This window comes from Accipiter gentilis, chromosome 11 (genome assembly GCF_929443795.1).
Source record: "Accipiter gentilis chromosome 11, bAccGen1.1, whole genome shotgun sequence".
Taxonomy (NCBI): Eukaryota; Metazoa; Chordata; class Aves; order Accipitriformes; family Accipitridae; genus Astur; species Astur gentilis.
The window spans coordinates 12,208,774-12,229,852 of record NC_064890.1 but is presented as its reverse complement, the minus strand read 5'-3'; the positions used below and the strand labels follow the sequence as shown (position 1 = coordinate 12,229,852).

The 21,079-nt window shown below is 39.5% G+C and overlaps 1 protein-coding gene across 3 annotated transcripts in view; it reads left to right on the top strand.

The window, feature by feature from the left end:
- Window positions 1-16,319: 16,319 nt before the first annotated feature.
- The window catches only part of CD36 (CD36 molecule), a 38,825-nt gene continuing 34,065 nt past the window's right edge, over window positions 16,320-21,079 (top strand). The window contains exon 1 of one of the 3 annotated variants that reach the window (XM_049813654.1): window positions 16,320-16,337. The gene's annotated coding sequence lies outside the window, so the exon portion shown is untranslated. The other 2 variants (XM_049813655.1, XM_049813653.1) reach the window with 2 other exon arrangements.

Genomic DNA, 21,079 nt, shown 5'->3' with positions numbered 1-21,079 from the left:
GGAGTTTTCACCACTGTCCTCAAAAAGAGCTGAATCAGGATTGCAGATTCTGTACTGTCTGCCAAGATGACACTTTGAACGTGGTGAAGGTCCAGAACATGCAGCCTGGGTAGTGTGGAATATTGGTCCACACCCTGCAATTCTGGATTAGGGACCATTGTGTTAATTAAACCATAGTTTGTGCAATGTTCTTACTAGGAACATTTATGGTTTGTTTTTTTTTTAATGAATAATTATAGTAAATACTTATTCTTAATTACTGGGATTACACTGCCTTTTTTAAAAAAAAACCCACCTATTATTAGTATATTTTGTAAGAACAGTTCAGTTCATGCATGCTTTAAGAAAAAAACCTGGATCTTGTGTTCCAGCTCTGCGAAGGAAAAGAAGCAGGTTTCAGCACTGGAGTAAATGACGTGGAAAACTCTAAAAAGGAATAATATGATGAGGCCTTTGTATTGTCAAAAAGATCCTAGTGTCTTTCTCCTTGGTGAAGACAAAGAGTAAGAGCCCTGGCCTCATTGCCAATTGTTACAATATTTAATCCTTAAATACATGCACGGCACTCATTCTCTGGTCTAGTCCCACCCCAAGAGGATTTGGAGCCTAAATCCAGACATTTCAGTGAGGTTAAGAGGTTAGTCACTTCAGCTCCCCCCTGCAGTTTATAGAAAGCAGAAGGGGACTGAAGTCCCAAAGATCTGAATTGCTTTTCCAGCTTCCTGACTTTCTCCAAAGAGCAGAGAGGCAACTTAATTTAGCTAAGGTAGGGATGCCGGGGGTACCTTTCACCACTATTTAGACATCACAAGCATCCTAAAAATCTTCATTCACCTAACGCCTCTAAAAGTCTGTTGATACTGCCAAACGCGAAGGGATCAGAACCAAGTGAGGACCGCTGGGGCCAGCTGGCGCTGATTGTCCTATATGCACAATGCTAGAGCTAGTTGGAGTGGTTCAAAACAGGCAAGGAATTGTTGCACTGAGAAGTGCTGAACACTCACACTCACTGTTCAGGCTACCCTTACTTCTCTGTATAGACATACTCGTCTATGGTCTCGGTGCCTGAATTTCTTCTGCCAGAGTGTACATACTCAAAGCTGCTGAGATACAAGGTCGAGTCTTACGCTTGGTGAATCAGGTAGGAGAATACCATCAATACCTGGTCCTTTCAGCACCCCCTGAGCGGCATTACGACAGAAGTCCATCTGTTATTCAGAGGTAGGTGGGGAAGTAGGAATTGATTATAATCTTGAAATGGGGATGATCTTAACTACAATCCTACTTAGAAGAAACAACTGCCCGTGAAGGAGTCCATCTCCATAGCTGAGAGTTCATGGTTAAACATCTTATGTTGAATGAGGCATTTATCTAACCTACACCCCCTTTCTTCACCCTTTCTTGCTTGGATAAGTTATGCAGCTGTTCCCTTGTCTGTGCTTTATATCAGGGTCACACAGTTCATGCTAGGAACTACATGAGATGTTAAAAATGAATTTGGAACATTGCAACACTTAAGTGCGTTATGGACGTATTGAGTTGAGCAGCTTGCAGATGTCACTCAGGAAAACTGTGGAAAAGCTGGAACTTAATCAGGTCTCCCACAGTACAGGGAAGCCTAATTCCCTGTTCCCTCTCCTCAAAATGTACTAATTCTGTAGCTTCTTATGTACTTACACTGGCAAGGTCTTCCTTCTTTAGTGCTTCTTCCAGTCCTTGGCCCTTCAGATGCTTGTTTGATATTTCGGGCATCAGATTAAGAATCAAAGTATTGGGCGCCAGGGAGCTCGAAGGCAAGAAGATGGCAAGTGGGAGAAGACATTCTAATGGGAAAAGTCCAGAGGATATTTTGCATAGCCAGGGTCTGAAAGAGCTTCTGGTGATCCCGTCACCACATTTCATTATTAATGTCCATGCTACATTTATAGCATCCTTTTCATCAGGGACTGATATAGCAGGCAGTTATCTTGGCCAGAAATCCTGTGATACTTTTTGGGAATTAAAACCAAGGGAAGCATGGCTATGTGAACTCAGAGTGATTTGCTGAGGACAGTGAAAATAAGTAATAAAACATGATACCGGTTAGGAGGCAAAGAGGACAAGGGAATTACTACTGCAATACAAAAGTGAATAAGGAAAATATTAGGAAAACATGCTGTTGTGCAGAAAAGTAATAAAAATTACTTTGGAGAAAGCCAGATTTCTTTCTAGAAAGAAACCTAAAAACTGGGGGGATGATAGGTAAAGACAATATGGATGGCCGTTAGAAGGGAAAACTAATAGTGGGGTACAGAAAGAGAACTATTAGTTGTACAGAAGAAGGATCTATTTTAAATAAAATAAAAGTTCTTTTGACTTTTAAAAGGTTAAAAAATAGTAAAAAAGAGAACAACAAGTCGGAAAAAAATGTTGATGGGGATTACTTGTGAATATTAATGGCTCATTTGAAGGCTACCAATGTATTTCCTGAATATTTCACTCATTTTGGTAGGATTTTTCTCTTCCTCTTCGAAGAAAATCTAAATAGGAAATAAAATTTAAGATTCATCACAAAAGCCACACTGTTAGAGCCTTGAGATTCTTGACTAATTGTATTTGTAAGTCCCTCTGAAAAAAAACCCCTGTAACAGTGAAAAACTTCACTCTACTATTAAGTATCCCATGGGGCTCTGTTTTGTAATTTAGAATCAAATGAGATATTAAAACAAGTAGCATACTCAAATTTCACTCAGCTGTGTTCATGAAGAAACTCTTTGTGACTCCTTTAATTAATCCACTCAGTTTGAATACACCTGTCACAGTCTCTAAGGATAGATATTCCTTATCCGCAACATACATGAAAAGAGGTATACCTACACAACAAATAAACACTGGAGTGCCAATCAGCTAGCAGCAATCAGAACATCTGCATACAAGACCTACCCTGCCAGATATTTGTTTCTCATAATTTTCTTTAGTCAAACCACTCTTCAGACTGCCCCAAAGTGAAATGAGTTGAAATGACAGAAGGATACCTGCAAAAGAAAAAAGTTCTCTGCAGTGCAACAAGTCAGCAAAAGAGACCAAATTAAAAAAAAAATAAAAAATAAAATCATAAAGGTCATCTTGATATCAACTTTCTCCTGTGTACCCCTAGGACTGCTGCTCTGTTCTGCTGAACTGTGATATTTTACTCATCATAGCTGGGAGAGGATCATAACTGGGAAACAGAAAACTTATTTTACTCAGTTTAATTTCAGGGGCCAGGATTGAATCAGTCAGATGTAAAGTCAGGCTCCTTGGTATTACACGAAATACCTGATTTTAATAAAGATGTAAGACGAAAAAAAAGAGATCAAAATAAAAGTCCATCTAGCCTAGTATGCTGAACACTACCTAATTAGGAAATGCTTACAGAACAGTATGAGAGAAAATTTCTCTTGAGTAATCCCCCAGCCTATAGCAGGCTGTAGCTTACTGACAAAGAGCTTTTTGTACTAAATAGCTTTAAATAGATTTTTTTTTTTTCAAGAATCCTTTTCTGTTACTTTCTGAAGTAAATTAATAGCAGCAAGTAATTCTATAGCATGACTGTGTAAAGGCACACCTCCTTGTGTTTTGTATCTGATTTTGCCTCTTTTTGGTTTGGTTTGGGTTTTTTGTTGTTGGTTTTGGTTTGGTTTAGTTTGGTTTTATTCCACTCTAAGGGGTAATAGATTTCATTCCTGTATTGGAAGAAAGAACAATTCACTTTTATCATGCTACTTGAAGAACTCTGTCATGTCTTACCTTAGCAGTGTCTCTTTCAGGATAAAGAATTCAATACAGTTCCCAACATTACATTTGCTATTCTGACTATTATTCAGAGGACATTCCCATGGAACTGCCGATTCTGTCCAAAATCTCTCATCACTCAGATTCCTGACTGATAACAGCCCAAAATTCCAGCAATTTTAGGACTGTTTTCTTCTATGTACATCACTGCACTTAAAATTTCAGGAAAAAATCATTGCATAGTTGTTTAATGTCATAAGACTTTTCTGCAATTGTTCACACTCAGTTTTCATCTTTCCTGCCTGAATAAGTTTTTATTAGCACTACATTTGTCAACTCATTATTCGTCCTCTTTGCCTAATCCTTAAAATTTCGCTGACCTCCATGATTCCTAGCACAAATCTCTGGGGAATTCCCCTGCTGATCTCCCAGCTTTGTTATAATCGTTAAAAACCCTGATTACTTCCTCTTGCCATCTGTTGCCTATCTTTTGTGCAGTTCTTCTTCATTCATTTAAGGATTTTCCTTCTCATGCTTTGCCATTTTGGGTTTCTTTAGGAACATTTGATGGATGATTGTGTTGAACAATTTTTTCAAACTGAAGTGACTGCATACACAGGATTTCCTGTGTCCACTTTTGCTCACTTCTCCAAAGAAACCTCTGAGGCATGACTTCCCTTGACAAAGGGGAGGCCTTTATTAACTCTTCCCTGGTATTTATCTATTTCCTTGAGTTATGTTAGAACAGAGTTCACATAACCTCCCAGCTTCAAATTAACAAAAAACTTTCTGTCTACTAAGACTGCTATCAGACTACTGGGTTAGATACTTGCATATGGACCTGGAAGACTGAAAATTCAAAAATATGGTCAGCCTTCTAAAGAAAATTCAAACCATTTAACAATTGAAATAAAGTTCCTCTCAAGTTCAGCTACTTAAATTTTAGGTAAGAAGCTAAGAACAAGAAACATAAGTAGTGCCAGAGGCAGTTCTTCATATTCTGACATAGGACTGGATTCTAAATGAAATTTCGATGCTTTCAGGCTCCAGAACAGGCTGTAGGAGGGGGATTCATTACGCTGGCATATACTCCTTAGTGAAATGGGATGAAGCTAAGCCCGGGTGCCAGGTGGTTGTGCTCTTGGCAAAAGTACTTTCCTTTTGTGTAGGAGTCTGGTGGTTAAGGATGTCATGTTAGAGACTGGAGATCAAAGTTCAGATTCTTTCTCAGCCTGTCCCATTTCACCCCTTTGCTGTCCAAACCACCACACTGTGGAACAGCAGAGAGGAAGCTGGGACTTAACCGTCATCCAGCCAAGTCAAAATATTCCAGAGACAAGAATCCAAGATTTTAGAATAACTGTGAAGAAGTTCACCTTGGCAGAAGAAGACATGGTTACTAACAGGAGATGACTGCCTATTTTTACCGCCTTATCAAACCTTTCCCAGTTTCGCATTGCTGTGAGTTTCCTTCCCTCTTAAGTTTTCTGTGCAGCCCTTCCCTTTCAGATCTCTGCTCATAGCAGCTGTCTTCTTTGGCTGTAAAACCACTTTGCTTACGTGTAAAGGTTGAGAATTCTTCTATTTTTTTGATAGGAGTTTCATTAAGGTCCATGCTTGTGTGTCTAGGTTACTTTAATAGCGGTGAAGTGCCGTAATTTCCAGTTGAATTTGTTCTATCTTGCTTTGTAGCTCGGCCTCTCCTCTGCACCTTTTCCTCTTCCCTTCCTCCCTTCTACCTGCCTGTCCGGACTGCTGCCCAGCACCACTTACTATGGCTGAAATGTGCCCTGGATTGCCAGTGGTGCTGGTGCACTTTCCCAGGTTATTACTCATCTCCACCAAGGAACCTGGCAGACATCGCCAACCAGAAGAGCTCTGCTTAGTGATTCTAACTGCAGCTCTAAAGTTATGATTTGTTTCTTCTGCATGCTTTCAGTTGTTGGCAAAATTATTATAATCATTGTATCTCGCTGATTTAAAGTAGAACAATATTATCTTAATCCTCTACCTGTATAATTTGGACTGAATTCTAAACAATGGATTAATCCTCTACTGTTTTGATTTATTTCTAAGACCAGAGCTATAAAAAATAGATGTTCCGGAGCTTTTCTGCACTGCATTTTTAACATCTTCCACTCCACATAAAGCAGAATAAGATAAAAGCTCTTTACAGTGACATGGAATACTGTAGGATAACACCGACCTGTCCTGCTTCAGATAGGGAATTTTTCTGTTAATCATTTGTGACCATGTTTTCCCAGAGTATGTTTCAATTCTGAGAGACTTCGAATGCTTTTTATTGTATCATTTCTCAGACAACTCCTGTTGTCAAGACTTTGCCTTACAACTGATCTTTTAAATAAACCACGGGAGGACTTGTTTAAGTGTGTTAATTTGATATTCCGACTGAATTGGAGAAATCCCAACCAGTTACTCACTGGACTAGGTGTTGGACTTACTATTGTGGATTGAAGCTTCTGCCCCAACAAAAAATAAGGTATTTTCCTACACACAAGGGACACATTGGTATATTTCTCAAAAGGTGGTTGCATTTATTGCACCAGATTTGGTCTATACAAACAGGGCTTATGGGCTTGCTTGGATTTTGGTTTTTATAAATTAGCATAGAAATGGCAATTTAGACACCCCAAATAACAATTTTACATTCAGCAATCGCCCACAGCTCTTGCTGAAGTAAAAAACCACCTAGCTTCTCTTTACCGATCACACCTGAATATAGAACAGACTCTTCAACCATAGGTCATGTAGCTGAGATTTGAGCTTTCTTCAAACGTAAGTAAAGTACAGAGGACAGCAAAATGCCACTTCTCACCTCCACCTCCTTAACTCATACATATTCAGAGGTGACCCCAGCTGCAGATAAACAAAACTCGAACTGTGTTGGAGCACCCAATTAGCATTAACTCTTCACAATGACTATGAGAGAGAAATAATCTATTAACTCATTTTTTGTTCCTATCTGCTCAGCCTCACTTACTCCAGTGGTTTCTTCATCACAGCTATCAGAAAAGCAGTCATTTAAAGCAGATGTGTTAAAGTGGGAGGGAAGGAAGGTCGGGATTTGCAGTCATCAGTCAGAGCTGTCAGTTCAGCCCAACTTTTCTATTTAGTTGAAGGTATGAGTTGGGATGTGAGGGAAAATGGTTTACACAATGTGGAAACCTTGGAGCATAATAACATATTTAACGCTGTTGAGCAGTTCAGACAAGCCTTATTTTAATTGAACAAACACTACAGGAGAGTTTGAAAACGGTAATGATGACAGTGGCATGTCATGAAAAACAGATACTCCTGGAAGCTCTCTTGACATGACAAAATGAATATAACTTCAAAGTCCTGTTCATTCCCTTGTCCCCTAGCAAAACACCAGGATTTACAATGAAAATATGCACGTATCTATTTATCACACATGGATGCAAACCAATATTTCAAGACAGTTGCAAATGTATTGTCATCAAAATTATCATGAAATGCCTTGTAACGACACAACTATGAATACACTTGCTTAATTAAAGTATAAGTAAATACTTCTTGAAAGCAGTTCTATTCCTGTTAGAAGGGCTTTTTCCACATACAAACACAGCCTACACTGAAGATGTTTGATTTCAGCTACTGCGTTTATACGTTTGTTTTTCCAAGACTTCAGCTGCTGTTGAATTATTCTTTTTAAATAGAACTATGTTAAATCACCTGTGTGGTTTGAAGTAATTACTGATTTAGGCGGCAATTGTAAGCGACAGAATTTCTAATTACTAGATGGATGACAAGATGCTAGAAATAGGCTGTGCACAAAAAAACAATTAAGAAATCCTCATTCACATTGGATCTCATCTTAATGACTGAGACAAGGTCAGGCCTGTCTGCTTGATGATTAAGGGCTGTCTTCCTTGTTTTGTTCACGTACTTCTCCGTGCAGAGAAACCCTGTGACACTGGGCAGTCAACAACAGAACATCTTGCTCATAAGCAATGTTTTAAATTGGACTTAATTCACTTGCTTTTAATCAGAACATTTTAAAGGAGTAACTGGTTTCTTAGATGCTATTGAAATAGTTGCAAACTCCATAACATTTTCTTACTTTTTCAGTTAGATTATTGCCAGAAAATCACTGCAAGGTTACAAGAATCAGAAATGCTAATCCATCAAAACAAGGTTGTTTCTAGAACATTTATTATAACAATTTCCTGCATTTGTGTGATTAGAAATCTGTAGGAAAAGGAGTGCATTTTTCAAGGACATTCAAAAATGGTTTCCAAAAGTCTTCTGAGTTAAAAAAAAATTAATAAATTCAAACACGGAACCCCACACTGAAATGTAACAGATCTTCAGTGAAACCAAAGGAGCGAATCTATCTCTCCCAGCACTTTATGGAAGTCTGTAATAATGTATTTAAAGTAAGCATATATCCTTTATTTAAGAACTGCTAAGACTGCACTGACTCTTGTAATTTCTTTTTCATTTCTTTACAAACAAACTGTAAAGGTCAGATTCCTTTCTGTCTACAGTTCTCAAATTATTACCACTCTGCTAGAGTTACAGAAAAGAGAAAATCTAGCTTAAAATGATGATTTGCTCTGAAGAATTATGTAATTATAATATATTCCAATATTTAAAATATAGTCACTAGAGTTACCCCAAACGACGATAACCATTTGCAAAAATTGGAAATTTTCAACATACACAAGCCCACCACCTGCCCCAGGAATAGTTAACCTTGCTAGAATCAGGAGACTGGTTTCACTGGTTTTTGGTTTGTTTTTTTTTCCAGTGTTTTGCTATAGCTATAATAGCTAGAAACTTTTTTCAGAAATGAAAGCCGAGATATTAATACTAATGCTTGACTCTAGAACTAGGAGTTTAATCATGCCAAACATTGTAAGATCCACAGTAAAATGATGAGCCTATTGGGTATTGCTGATTTCATAAAAGTCAAAGTTACCTGAAGTATTTCTGTTGGCTTATTGCTTTATGTGTCCACCATGTGGTTTGGTTTTTTTCTTTTTTTTCCTTTCTGTATTGGGTTTACATGGCAAGGTTTTGGTAGCTGGGGGGTGGAAGCTGCAGGGGTGGCTTCTGTGAGAAGGTGCCAGAAGCTTCCCCCATGTCTGACAGAGCCAACGCCAGCCGGCTCCAAGACGGACCTGCCGCTGGCCAAGGCCAAGCCCATCAGCGATGGTGGTAGCTCCTCTGGGAGAACAGATTTAAGAAGGGAAAAAAGTTACTGTGGAACAGAAACCACAGCTGGAGAGAGGAGTGAGAACATGTGTGAGAGAAACAGCCCCGCAGACCCCCAGGTCGGTGCAGAAGGAGGGGAGGAGATGCTCCAGGCGCCGGAGCAGAGATTCCCCTGCAGCCCGTGGGGAGACCCTGGTGAGGCAGGCTGTCCCCCTGCAGCCCAGGGAGGTCCATGGCGGAGGAGATCTCCACCTGCAGCCCGAGAACAGAGGACCCCACGCCGGAGCAGGGGGATGCCCGAAGGAGGCTGTGACCCCGTGGGAAGCCCGCGCTGGAGCAGGCTCCTGGCAGGACCTGTGGCCCCGTGGAGAGAGGATACTACTCTGGAGCAGGTTTTCTGGCAGGACTTGTGACCCCGTGGGGGACCCACGCTGGAGCAGTCTGTGCCTGAAGGACTGCAGCCCGGGGAAGGGACCCACGCTGGAGCAGTTCATGGAGGACTGTCTCCCATGGGAGGGACCCCAAAATGGAGCGGGGAAAGAGTGTAAGGAGGAAGGAGTGATAGAGATGAAGTCCTATGAATGGACCACAACCCCCATTCCCCATCCCCCTGCACCGCTTGGGGGGAGGAGGTAGAAGGGTTGGGAGTGAAGTTGAACCTGGGAAGAAGGTGGGGGGGGAAGTTGGTTTTAGAGTTGGTTTTATTTCTCGTTATCCTACTCTCTTTAATTGGCAGTAAATTAAATTAATTTCCCTAAGATGAGCCTGTTTTGCCCGTGACAATAACTAATATGTGATCTCCATGTCCTTATCTCAACCCGTGAGCTTTTAACTGTAATTTTTTCTCCTGTCTAGTTGAGGGGAGGGAGTGATAGAGCAGCTTGGTGGGCACCTGGCAGCCAGCCAAGGTCAACCTGCCACACTTGCTTAGTTTTTTATTTTCTTTGTTATTTTTAGTATCTCTTTTGAATATTTACTTTTCTCCTAATTTCCTTCTACAACATAGTCATGCTTGAGGATTGTTAGTCTATTTGCTGTCAGGTCCCTTGAGGCTGTTCAGATAGTACTTCTTATGTCTCATTCTCCCTTATTAACATCAGAGTTTCCTTTACCCTTTTACATAGTCTTTGGAGTTGAAAATTGCCTCCCAGCTTTCCTACAATTAGGTATTGTTTATACGTGTCTGGAACAAGATGATTAAAAATGAAAAGAGAAGCCAAGTATCTTTGGGCTACTGGCCTCTGAATAGTCATTCCTGGCACTTGTTTAAGTATGATTTGTGCAACGTCAAGCTCTGTCTCAATCCCAATATGTTTCTTGCTCTTGACATCTTAATTTCTGGCATCGCTGCTACTCTTCCCACAATTACTGCCAGAGCCGTTAGAGACCAAGAGTGGACGTGTGGTTCCAAGTCCTCACAAAGTGCAAGAAGCATTCTTATGACATTTTGTTCAGTATCATCCTAATTTAACAAAGATCAGTGTCCGTTACAGCTGCCCAGTAGGGAAGATAGTCTTTGAGCACAAGACACAGACATTTTCATGTTTCACACCAGATTCTGCATTCTGACCCTGATAATAATGCAAATATGAGAAGATTTTAAATGCAAGTTGTTTTCTGGGCTTCTCATTAGTTAGGAAGTTTGTATATTCCATAAAGGAAAAGTTCGTTTAGCTGTTTAACATTGCAAATATTGAAATAAAAGAATGTTTATTCAAGATATAAATAGATCAAATTCTTAAGCTGGTCACTTCCCAGGGGACCGCTGCCTCAAGGAAGCAAGAACAGTCCAGACATTCGTGTACCTTGTTAAAGGAACCTTTATTTTAGAAATGTAACAACCAGATGGGTGAAGCTTACAGCTTGTATATAAAAGCTTAAAAGATAAAAGTTGTAAATAGTAAATTCACATATTAACACATTAATGTTAATGGTATCCTCTGATGTTATACCTGTGGTCTGTTTTTTTAAAATAATGTATTTTGAGTGGCTTTATTTGTTTAGAGTATGTCTTCTACTGCGTTTAGCTTCAGACATAAAAGCCGGGGGGCTGGGCATGAGCTATTCAATGAGATCTCTAAAATAAATTTAGTTTTCCTGAATTTGATGTTGCTTTCTCATTTTTGGGAGGGGAAAAAAAAAAAGTAAGTTCCAGTTCCAGAAGCCTGTTGCCTAAATTGTGATATCATGCCTTCTTTCACCTAGCAGCGTGCATGGCTTGCACTTACTAAAGTAGAAAGGAACTGCTTGTTAGTCCTTTGTGAAGCCTATGGCTTTGCATGCTGCACCTTCACATGCCCTTGAAGATATATTTTATAAGTCAAGAACTCCCAGACAGAGATGTTCCAAGAAAGGATGTGCTGAAACACACATGGAATATACTGGAAATCAGTGCTTATTCAAAAGATGCAAGGTATACTCAACCTTACATTTTCGTCAAATGGTGTTTTACAGATACGGCACTTGTGTTTGGAAAATACAAATGAGAGGTCAAGAAATGAAATCTAATTAAAGTCTGCTGACATTAAAAACAAATGTTAAGAATCTTTCCAGTAGGAGAGGAACTAAACACTGCAAGTGTCCTACTGGAAACACTCCAGCTGACTCTGATGGGGAAAATTCCGGGCTATACGGCTAAAAAACTGATAGAAAGTCTTTTCACTTCTGTTTTAAGAGATAGCAGAGGACTATCCACTTGAGCAGTCTAGATCTGTCTGAGATATATATTTTTTGATGATTAAAACCAATTCTTATTTGGTAAGATTGAAATAATCTAAACCGATGACTTTATTTGTCACTATATAGACATTGTATAAACAAATGCGCCACTTCCACTTCTTTAAGTAACCAGCAATTTTTTATTTTAAAAGTTTTTTGGCAATGTTACTCTCTCTGCTTTGGGGAACATGGTAATTTCAGCTAAAAGGGATCTGATTTTCCAAAAGACAAATAGCAGTCTTCATAAATCAGCTATGTAAATTTGAAGGCATCCAGTATAATTTGTGACTTCTGACAATAACATTTTTAGGATTCATGTAGATTAGAATATTGCAGTGTTTCGTTTACAGAAATAAAGCAGAGATGCTGATTTTGGCCATGCCGAGACTTAGAGAACATACATGGAAATAAATGGGCTTTATCTCTGAAAAACCGAACACCACCACAGAATTTCTGATTATCCACTGCCTTATATTTATGTAACATCATTACTTCGCTGATGTAATTTCCTTTGGATTCCTGTGATCTGTCGCTTGGTCTGGCTTCTGTTTCTGAATGGCTCCAAATATATCCAGACTCAGTCAGAGAAGAGGACAATAGCTGTCACCAATTCTGGACATGTAAGCAGCAGGCCTAGGCAACTGGTCTAGGAAAAAATCCTACTCAAACATTTTGCTTTGAGGCACAGGAATTTCCAGTCTCACGGCCTAGACTCAGCACCGATACCAGCTCTGCAGCTGCAGAGCCCGCAGGGATTTGCTGCGGACACTCAATTACCTGAGTAAATCTGGCAGGGATGGGTTGTCATTAAACAAGGAGCTACGCCACTTTGTAGTTTCTAAATTCAGACCAGCTTTTAACTCTTGAACATGCATAGAAAGTATTAACATTGTATAAATTTCTCTTTAAATTTTTATTCCTGACTTTAGAGACTTTTAGGCTCTCTATTAAAAAAAAGCAGGTAGAAAACTACTTTCAAGGGCTCTGAATCTTTATAAACTCTAAGAAAGTCCATTTCTCATGTCAGAGACCGAGGCACTGAACTCTTTGGAAACTATTTTGCTTTTCCATTAAAAGAAAAAAAATCTTCCTATCCTACTGTTTTACTTGCAGTGTCAATTACTCATGCAATGTACAGTGAAGACAAGCTCAGTGCTGTTGTAGTTTCTGAACAGAAATGCAGCACACTGCAATATCTCCCATCTTTTCTTGTTAAGCCATACAGAAAGACATAGGTGTTAAATATTTGTCAGTGTAATACTTTTTCATTAATATCACTCAGCATTGCATGGTGTGTCTAGATTAGTGTGCTCCTTGCTAAACCTTAATATTGAACTAATTTATATCTTAACATCTAATTAATTAAGAGCCATAATTATTTAATTCATATGATGGCTCCTTTATGTGCCTCTAATACTGCTTGAAGAAAACCACTGATTGGGATTCCATCAGCACTTCATGAAGCTTAGGATTCATGCATTGCAAGCATAGAGTGTTTGACGAGTTCTAATTGTTAATTAATTTTTGTATTAAATTAATTTTTACTAATTGCAATATGGTGGAATAAAGAATATAAGAATAAATGAGAATAAAAACCAGTGAATCAGATAGACTAGGACAATTTCATGTTGTGACTATTTAATAAAGAGTCATACGAGCTCGTTGAACTGTGATGAAATTCACCCTGAACAAAACCCAGGAACAACGCCCATAGGCTGTTAAATTCAAGTTATGTCACTGTATCAAGTCTCACTAACTACAGTCACTTTTTCAGGATTAAACTCTCCCCATTACAAGTAAATCCCAGAATCAGATAAAACTGAATTACAAAATGAGGATGAGATCAGGTCAGATAAAGCTTATATTATTATTTCTGCTCCCTACTAATGCCCCATGAAGTTGAATACAGGTTATTTCTAAAATCCTGAAAATCATTCCAGATCTCTGGAGTGCATCTTTGCAGGCTTTTTTGTGGGTATTATATTGAATAATACTCCTTTTTTTTTTTTTTTTTTTGCTTAAGGAAAAAGGGAGAACTTAATCTCAGTGGGAAATATTCTGAGCTAAATTTTTGCAGAGCAGTAGGCACTCATTGCAGGTAGCTCATAAGAGCTACTTTTAGTTTACCATATAGTAAGGGTGAGAGGACTCAAGTCCTAGAAAAGCATATTTTTCTCTGTAGACAATGAAGGGATTCTGGGTAGACGTTTAGCTGTCTACAATGTGGACAGCTAAATGTGGAAAGATGATTCCTACCCAGAATGGCAGTTCATTTCTTTTGTTCCACAATATGCATATTGATTCAGAATGCAGTAAAGATTTTTCAGGAAAAAAAAATGCTACTGTCTGCTGCATGATTTTTGTTGGTTCGTGTTGGTTTGTTTTGGTTCTTTTTTTAATTAAGATCTGTTAACTTTTAGTCCTGACAAAAGTTACTGAAGTTGACACGCAGGAAACAATGCACTAGCTCAGTTCTCCTAGGATGCACATCACCTTCACAACAGGGAACAGCAACGTGAAGATTTCCTGCAGTAAAGTGGAGGATGTCACTCGTATAGTTAAAGACAGGTTGATGCTGGATTTAGATGCTTAGAGTTGTAAGATCCAAACAAGATATGTTTTCAGGTGATCCAGAAAGATCTGGAAGTGAAATCAGGTGACGTGTTGAGTCAACACACTTGCATTGGGTCTATACTTTGCAAGCTGGTCTTGTTCCATCTATAGAATGTGCGCTGGGCACATGCCTGGTGCCTAATGTGAATTAAACATGAAGTATCAAAATGGTATTTAGATGAGGCATAGTTCTAAAAGTGGGAATCTGATCAAGGATTAATTTCATCATAAGAAAAGGAAGGCTACGTAGAAATACAGTAGCCACATTAAAGAGGGCTGTAACACCTCACAAAGCACTTCAGCTGAAGCAATACACTAAGCGTGGCAATGTGCCAGAGAAACAGGTCTGTATTACTGCCCCATTCTGCAGGTGAGGAACCTGAATGGTATGAAAAATATGGCTTGGTTAAGGCTGTGCAGGGAATCATAACAGAATTCCAAAGGTCTGTGTAGGCACAAATCCTCCCAGCCACACGCATGTCAGTAAGACACACATGGAAGTTTCCAAGGAAAAGGTGGTATTTTTCAGGGTGTTTGCATGATGGAAAATGGCAATAGGCAAGGTTGCAAGAGGGTAAAGAGCTTAGCTAAACACTAGGTTTCAGGGCATATTCTTTGAAATTGAAACAAGGCACCTGCATGTCTTCATGTGTACATGCAAGCAGGTATAAATGTTTTAATATTTCTTGGGCCAAAAATGGAATATTATTGCCCTTAGAGAAGAGGGCCTTCACATTTTACTTGGGCATAGGAAAGTAAAATATCCATAAGAAAATATGTTCTCATGTTTGCTGTCCAAGAAAAGACAAGACCCTCTCACAACCCTCACCCATTCATGGGGCAGCATATGCCTGTCATGCCAAGATGAAGATTCTTCTCATTACATGCAGATGAAGAATCAAAATACTGGGATCTGATGTCTCCAAATGACAAAGACGTTGTCTTTTACTAGGTTTTTCATAAGCCCAATGGATTAAAGCTATCTGCCAGGAAAGCTGTTGGGAGGCCATGAAAATTCACCTCCACTGCAGTTGTTTCTGTCTGTTATAAGGAGATTTGTACACATTACTGGAATGTGCATGCAGATGCTATTTAGGCACGTGTACATTAGAATCACAGACACATTAAAACCATAGACAGAGGCATGGTAGGTAAACTGACAAAATATCAGCTGATAGATGTCCACGGTGTTTGATCAAATACTGGCAAGGTCCCTTGGGTACATGGTCTTTGGAAAACCCAATGTTCAATAAGACCTAGAACGTGTAACTGTTGTTAAAACATTTCTCGCACACAGAAGTACAGTGGGAAAAAACATCCCTATTACAGGAACGTGCAATGCTGAGATGAGCTTTTCAGTCTGCACATGCAAGACTTCTAGAGGTACTGTTCTGATCTGGTCAAGATTTATCCTCTGAGAGGAGGTGAGCAGACAGCCTGACAGCAAGGCTTAGGGAACGGAGGAGAAGTCCCTGTTAGAGTGTGGCAGCTGAGAAAGGAATTGTGAAAGAAAGACTGGCAAAAAGCTAACTAGAAAACCACTAACAGAGCAGAGTGCAGCGTGGAAGAAATGGTCGCAAGAAGCTGAGCGTTTCTATGTCTGTAATCCTGTGGCTGTTACTACCCAGAAAGTCTTGGGAGTGTCCTGCTGAATCCTCTCCAATACCATTTTGGGAACCTGATAAGTGACTATTGTTACTTTTTGCCTAAATCGGAGAAGCCTGAGTATAATTATAGGGAGGGTGTGCACTCTGCCACAAACATGCCTGAGTGTTTCATGTTGTGATGGCACGTTTACAATTCTGTAATCTTTATCCTATGTAATTTTAAGGATTGTTTTTAAACGCTAAACACTAACGAGTGCCCTGACTTCTCAAAGCATGAGAAAGAGGTGAAGGATACATCCTATTTCCTTGCTAGCTCTTGCAGGGTGGAAGGAAGGGCACAGCACTGGTTTTGGTAGCCCAATAAGCCTGCTCGACCACTCAACCTGTCTGACCCTGCAGTCAAAGAAGTTCCCAGCCTCATCTCAGATCCTCGCAGTTCTGGTGCAGGTAAGTCAAGGATGAGGTTTACTTTTCCCTACCTGACACGTCTGCTTCTTTGTGTATGGGTGAAGCTGTTCAATATTCATTTTCTCAGGAGTGGGAGGACTTCAAAAAGAGTGCTGAATGTCAGCTGGGCAGCTAAAAGATAATGGGCAGGAGTACCATGGGCTTTACTGTTCTGAGGCTTTAGGAAGGAACACAAACAAGAACACATTACAGGATTAAGGTACCAAACTTTATTATTATTTATAATTAACCTTTTCAGGTAAGACTCTTGTGTACCAAAGAGCACTGATAAATCTGGTTTTCGGTTGAAATCAGCTTTTTGATTAACTGATAATGCAAGAAAGTTATATACCAGGACTTCAGGCAGAGGGAGAAGAAGGGAAGTAGGAGAAGAAAGAAAAAAGTATCATGGGCGATTTTGAGAAATAGAAATGTTGATGGCAGGGGACAAGAACAGAATTGGTGCGAAGCTGTAAATTCTGGAAGTGGGGAAAAAAACTAGAGGATAATTCAACGGGGGAGGAGACAGACCGGAGGAGATGCTTGATGGAGGAGTGACTGCTGGGCTGATAGGGTGGAAGGCAGGAGAGACAGAGAGCTGGAGGAGGGAGGAGATTGTTGGGTAAGCAAACAGGAGTAAAAGGAAGCACATGTAGAAAGGAAGGCAGAAGGGAAGTCTGGCAACAAGCTGGAGGCTGCAGATGTGAAAGCCACGCAGGAAGCAATCAATGGGACTCCAAGAAAACCAAAGGTAGAACAACAGCACTTACATAAGAGGACAGGTCAGAAAATATCCAGATTAATGGAAATTTAAGGAATATTTTTGTTTCCTTCCTTTCCCTGCTAGCTTCATTTTCTGTCTAACTTTAGAGACGAAGAAACCGCGTAGAAAGCCGGGCAAAGAGGCTTATGCCATGGGATGTCTCTTGAGTTAGTACATGTGTGCTGTAGCTTTATAGCTCCTGTCATACTGACTCACCTCGGGGTCCTGTTAACCCTCTGGGACAGCTTTTATCTTAACTATGAAAGGCCTTGGCAGACAGGCTGCTCACTGATGCTATTTGCTGTAACTGGAAGGAGGTGCCTCAATCTGCTGGTCAAATGAAAAAAATAATACAGTGCTTAAAACTCTAATACTTTTTAAAAAGTATTTAAAGCAGTTCATCACTGCTACGATAAAAAGATCTAACAAAGATCCAAAAGGACAGGCAGAGGAAGCAAGAACACTGTCACTTGGCTCAGATGTTCGTTTAGACAACAAAATTCTGAACCAAAGCCTGTGGAAATCATTAGAAAGAGTCCCATGAAATTGAACAGCTGTCTTCACAGCTGTGAGCCCTCATTCTGACCTGTCTCTGCACTTTGTGTAAGTAAGTATAATAAGCCCAAATATGAAGAGCTATCTCTAGTATGAAACTCCTTACCTGGCCTCCCGCGTGTTGTGAGGATTAACTGGGATTAGACTGTGTTTGCAAAGAGTTATTGCAAAGAGCGAGTTCAATTAAGCTTGTTCTGGACCGGCAACAGGGACCTGATGCATTGCCTGCAAGTGCTGGGCTGTTGCAGAGGGTAAAGAGATCAGAGGCAGAGTCTGGGCTGAAAGGATTTCTCACTGCTGGTCTTTCTTGCAAAGTGCAAGTGTGAAAGAGCATTACCTTTGGCTCAGAGGTCTTGTAATTCCTTATCGCTTGAGACAGTTTAGCTGCCAAGGTGTTTAAACATCTGTGCCACATTCTATTTCTTTTTGTGGCTGATGAAATACCAAGTGACTCGTAGGGCACTGGGCAGCCAGGGTTGCCACTGGGTTGTTACAGCAACTTGGTTTTCCTGTGAATAAGAAATGAACTTAGCAGGCTCTTCTGCAACTCTCCAGATCCTGGTGGCAAAAGCAGTGAGAACAGCTCTCCCTCCATACAGGTATGTGACCCTGCTCCTGGACTAGATGTAGTTTCTCAGCACACAGCTGGACATTGTATTCGTTTCTTGTGACTGTACTATTGCATCCCATTGCTAACAAACGCTCTTACATGCCAGAATTATTAAAAGCAAAGACAGGTATGCCATTCAGCCCCTATTTCTTGACTGTTTCTAACTCTAAGAAGAGACCATTCACTGAAATTTAGAAAGAGTAAATATGCTGATAATCAAATTATTTCACTTGCATATTAGTATCTTGATAATATTTAATATATTGCTAATATTTCACTGTACATTGCAATTAAAAATGAGTGTATTCATGTTTTAAACTGTAACAAGTGTATAGAATCATTTGTCTGTAAATTATTATCTTATATATAAAGGTCTATTATATAAAGGATTATATATATTTATTATCAAAAATAAATATGAATGAAGAGAAATATCAAGTGTATAGCCGATCATAAAATGTGTATGGTTTATAAGTGTGTTATAAACAAACATCTGAAAATGCTGTAGTAATTAGTAATTATAGGAAAAAGCATATATGTGTATTTCTGTGTAGATTTAAAATTGTAATTCATGTCCAGTGAAGATGCTGATGTAACATATATTAAATTACTTTTTATATGGAAGTCCTGAGATCAACTCAATAAATATAGCATAGTCGTATAAATACTAATAACTTGTGCTAGTGATCTGATTCAATACCTGATCCAACTGATACGATACCTATGATATTAAGTCAATGATTTTTTTTTTTAACTTGGCAAAAATGTCCTATTCATAAAAAGCATGTAGTCTGTAGCTGTCTATTTTGAGGGGATTTTTTTCTGTCCTCAAGTGAGACTTCAGAAGCATTTATGTAATTGGCACAACCAGGAAGATGATCAGAAACATAGAGTTTTTTCAGTTAAATTATTTTATTTTGGAGCTGCTTTTTGTGTAACTGATCGTTATATACATATTCCTGTAATGTGGTTTCATCTGAAAGAATACTGCCTCATCTTAGCATCAGAAAATTACATGATCTGATATGTTCAGGTTATCTATTAGTTGCCTACTTCATTTACTGCTAGTGTACAGAAATCACTGCTAGTACTTTTTCAACTGCTCTGTTTTTCATAGTTGTTAATGTTTCTTAATATGGAATAATGCTACACAAATTTTCCTAATCTCTTTAGATCTTCAGCTGCTGCCAAGGTATCTCTTGTGACAAGGGTGATTTTATTTTTCAGTTTTGGTGGTTTTTTGTGTGTGCACAATCTATGTTTTATACTTTCATTGTAGTAAGTAAGTATCTATCTTCTTAAAAGAAATGTGAAAAAAGGAAAAAATTCCTTTTTTGCCATGCACACAAGAGTAGCACATTAGCACTTAGAGTAAAGAAGAGAAAAGGCATCCTTTGGTAAAAGAAAATTTGTATGATAAAGTTTTTTTATAATAAAGTAGTTTAAATAAAACCTTGCTCACCAGGTCCATAGGGAAAGGCTATGAAAGGTGAAAAACTCCACGGCAGTTGGTGCACATTTTCTTGAAACTGTCTGAGTATTGCTTCCTCACCCAGACTGGTAGGCAAGACCCACACGGTCTGCACCTCTGCTGCCAGCTGGAGGGGAAAATCTGCTTTTCTGAGAGCATTTCTATTAACTCTGTGCCACCACTGCCGTAGTTTCTGGATTTCCTCTCGAGGGAGAAAGCTTAATCAGAAAGGGCTTCGGCCTGTATTAATTCTCCAGATGATTTTCTACGTCGCCCTTTCTTTTGGTAGAAAACATATGTCGTGCTGGCAGAGGCCTGGATCCCCTGGTACTGTCCCAACCACCGATTCTGATTCTCAAAGTGGGGCTGGGCAACTGTCCTACGCCATGCAGTGGGTTAAGTAAAGCTTTCTTCTTGTGCTGGCCTGATGAAGAGCAGGGTTTTTTTCTGGCAGTAGGCTCATGGTGTGGCTTTTATACCTCGTGTCTGAGGCTGAACTGAAATCCCGGGGAAGACCTTCTGCATGTCGCTCGGGCCAAGGACATGTCTCCAGGTCTGGAACATGTGAACTGAAAGAAAAAGATGTCAAAAGTTAATCTTAAGCCTACGTCTTCATTAATCGGAAAAATCCCCTGTACCTATGTTGTTCTTACTTATTACACAGACAAAATTATGGTGTAGCTGGTAGGCAAAAGCTGACCAAAAGGACTACCCAGTCATTCATCAAAGCCACTGCCATTGTCTGGGATGATTCATTATGGTGACTATTTCTCAACCAGGTATTGCACCAGTGAAGGAGTTTTGAATTTCCCCATTATTCTGTGACTCCTGAGCCAAGGAGAAGAGTTTTGCAAGAAGTGGAATATATCCAAGTAGGGACAAGATTTATTAAATTTCTCTTGACTTTCAAAAGTCGTCTGCTTTCAAAATTTTTCTTTCCTACCATTGGAGCCTCCTCTCTGTGCCCTCCTTAGGTTTCAGTGAGAAACGTCTCTAGCATTAATAGACTGACCCAGCCCTTTAGGTAACAGATTTTTATAGCTCTTTGCTGCTTCAGACTCACTTAGAAGCCTAAGTTATTATATTACAGTTTCTGTATTGGGTTCAGTTCTGCGAAGTTCCTTCCTACCTACGTTTTGAGTGACTCTCACGTGAAGCCACAGGAGTGGAAGAATCAAAGTCCGCTCTATCCCTGCCTCTCTTGTGCTTTCTTCACCTGATTCCTCTGCTAAGATCACTTGAAAATAAATTTTAAAAGTGATTTTGAGGACTGAGAAAGGCAGCGGTTTATGCATGCCACTATCAGTGAAGAAAAGCTCAGAATCTATATTTTCCAGGAAAAA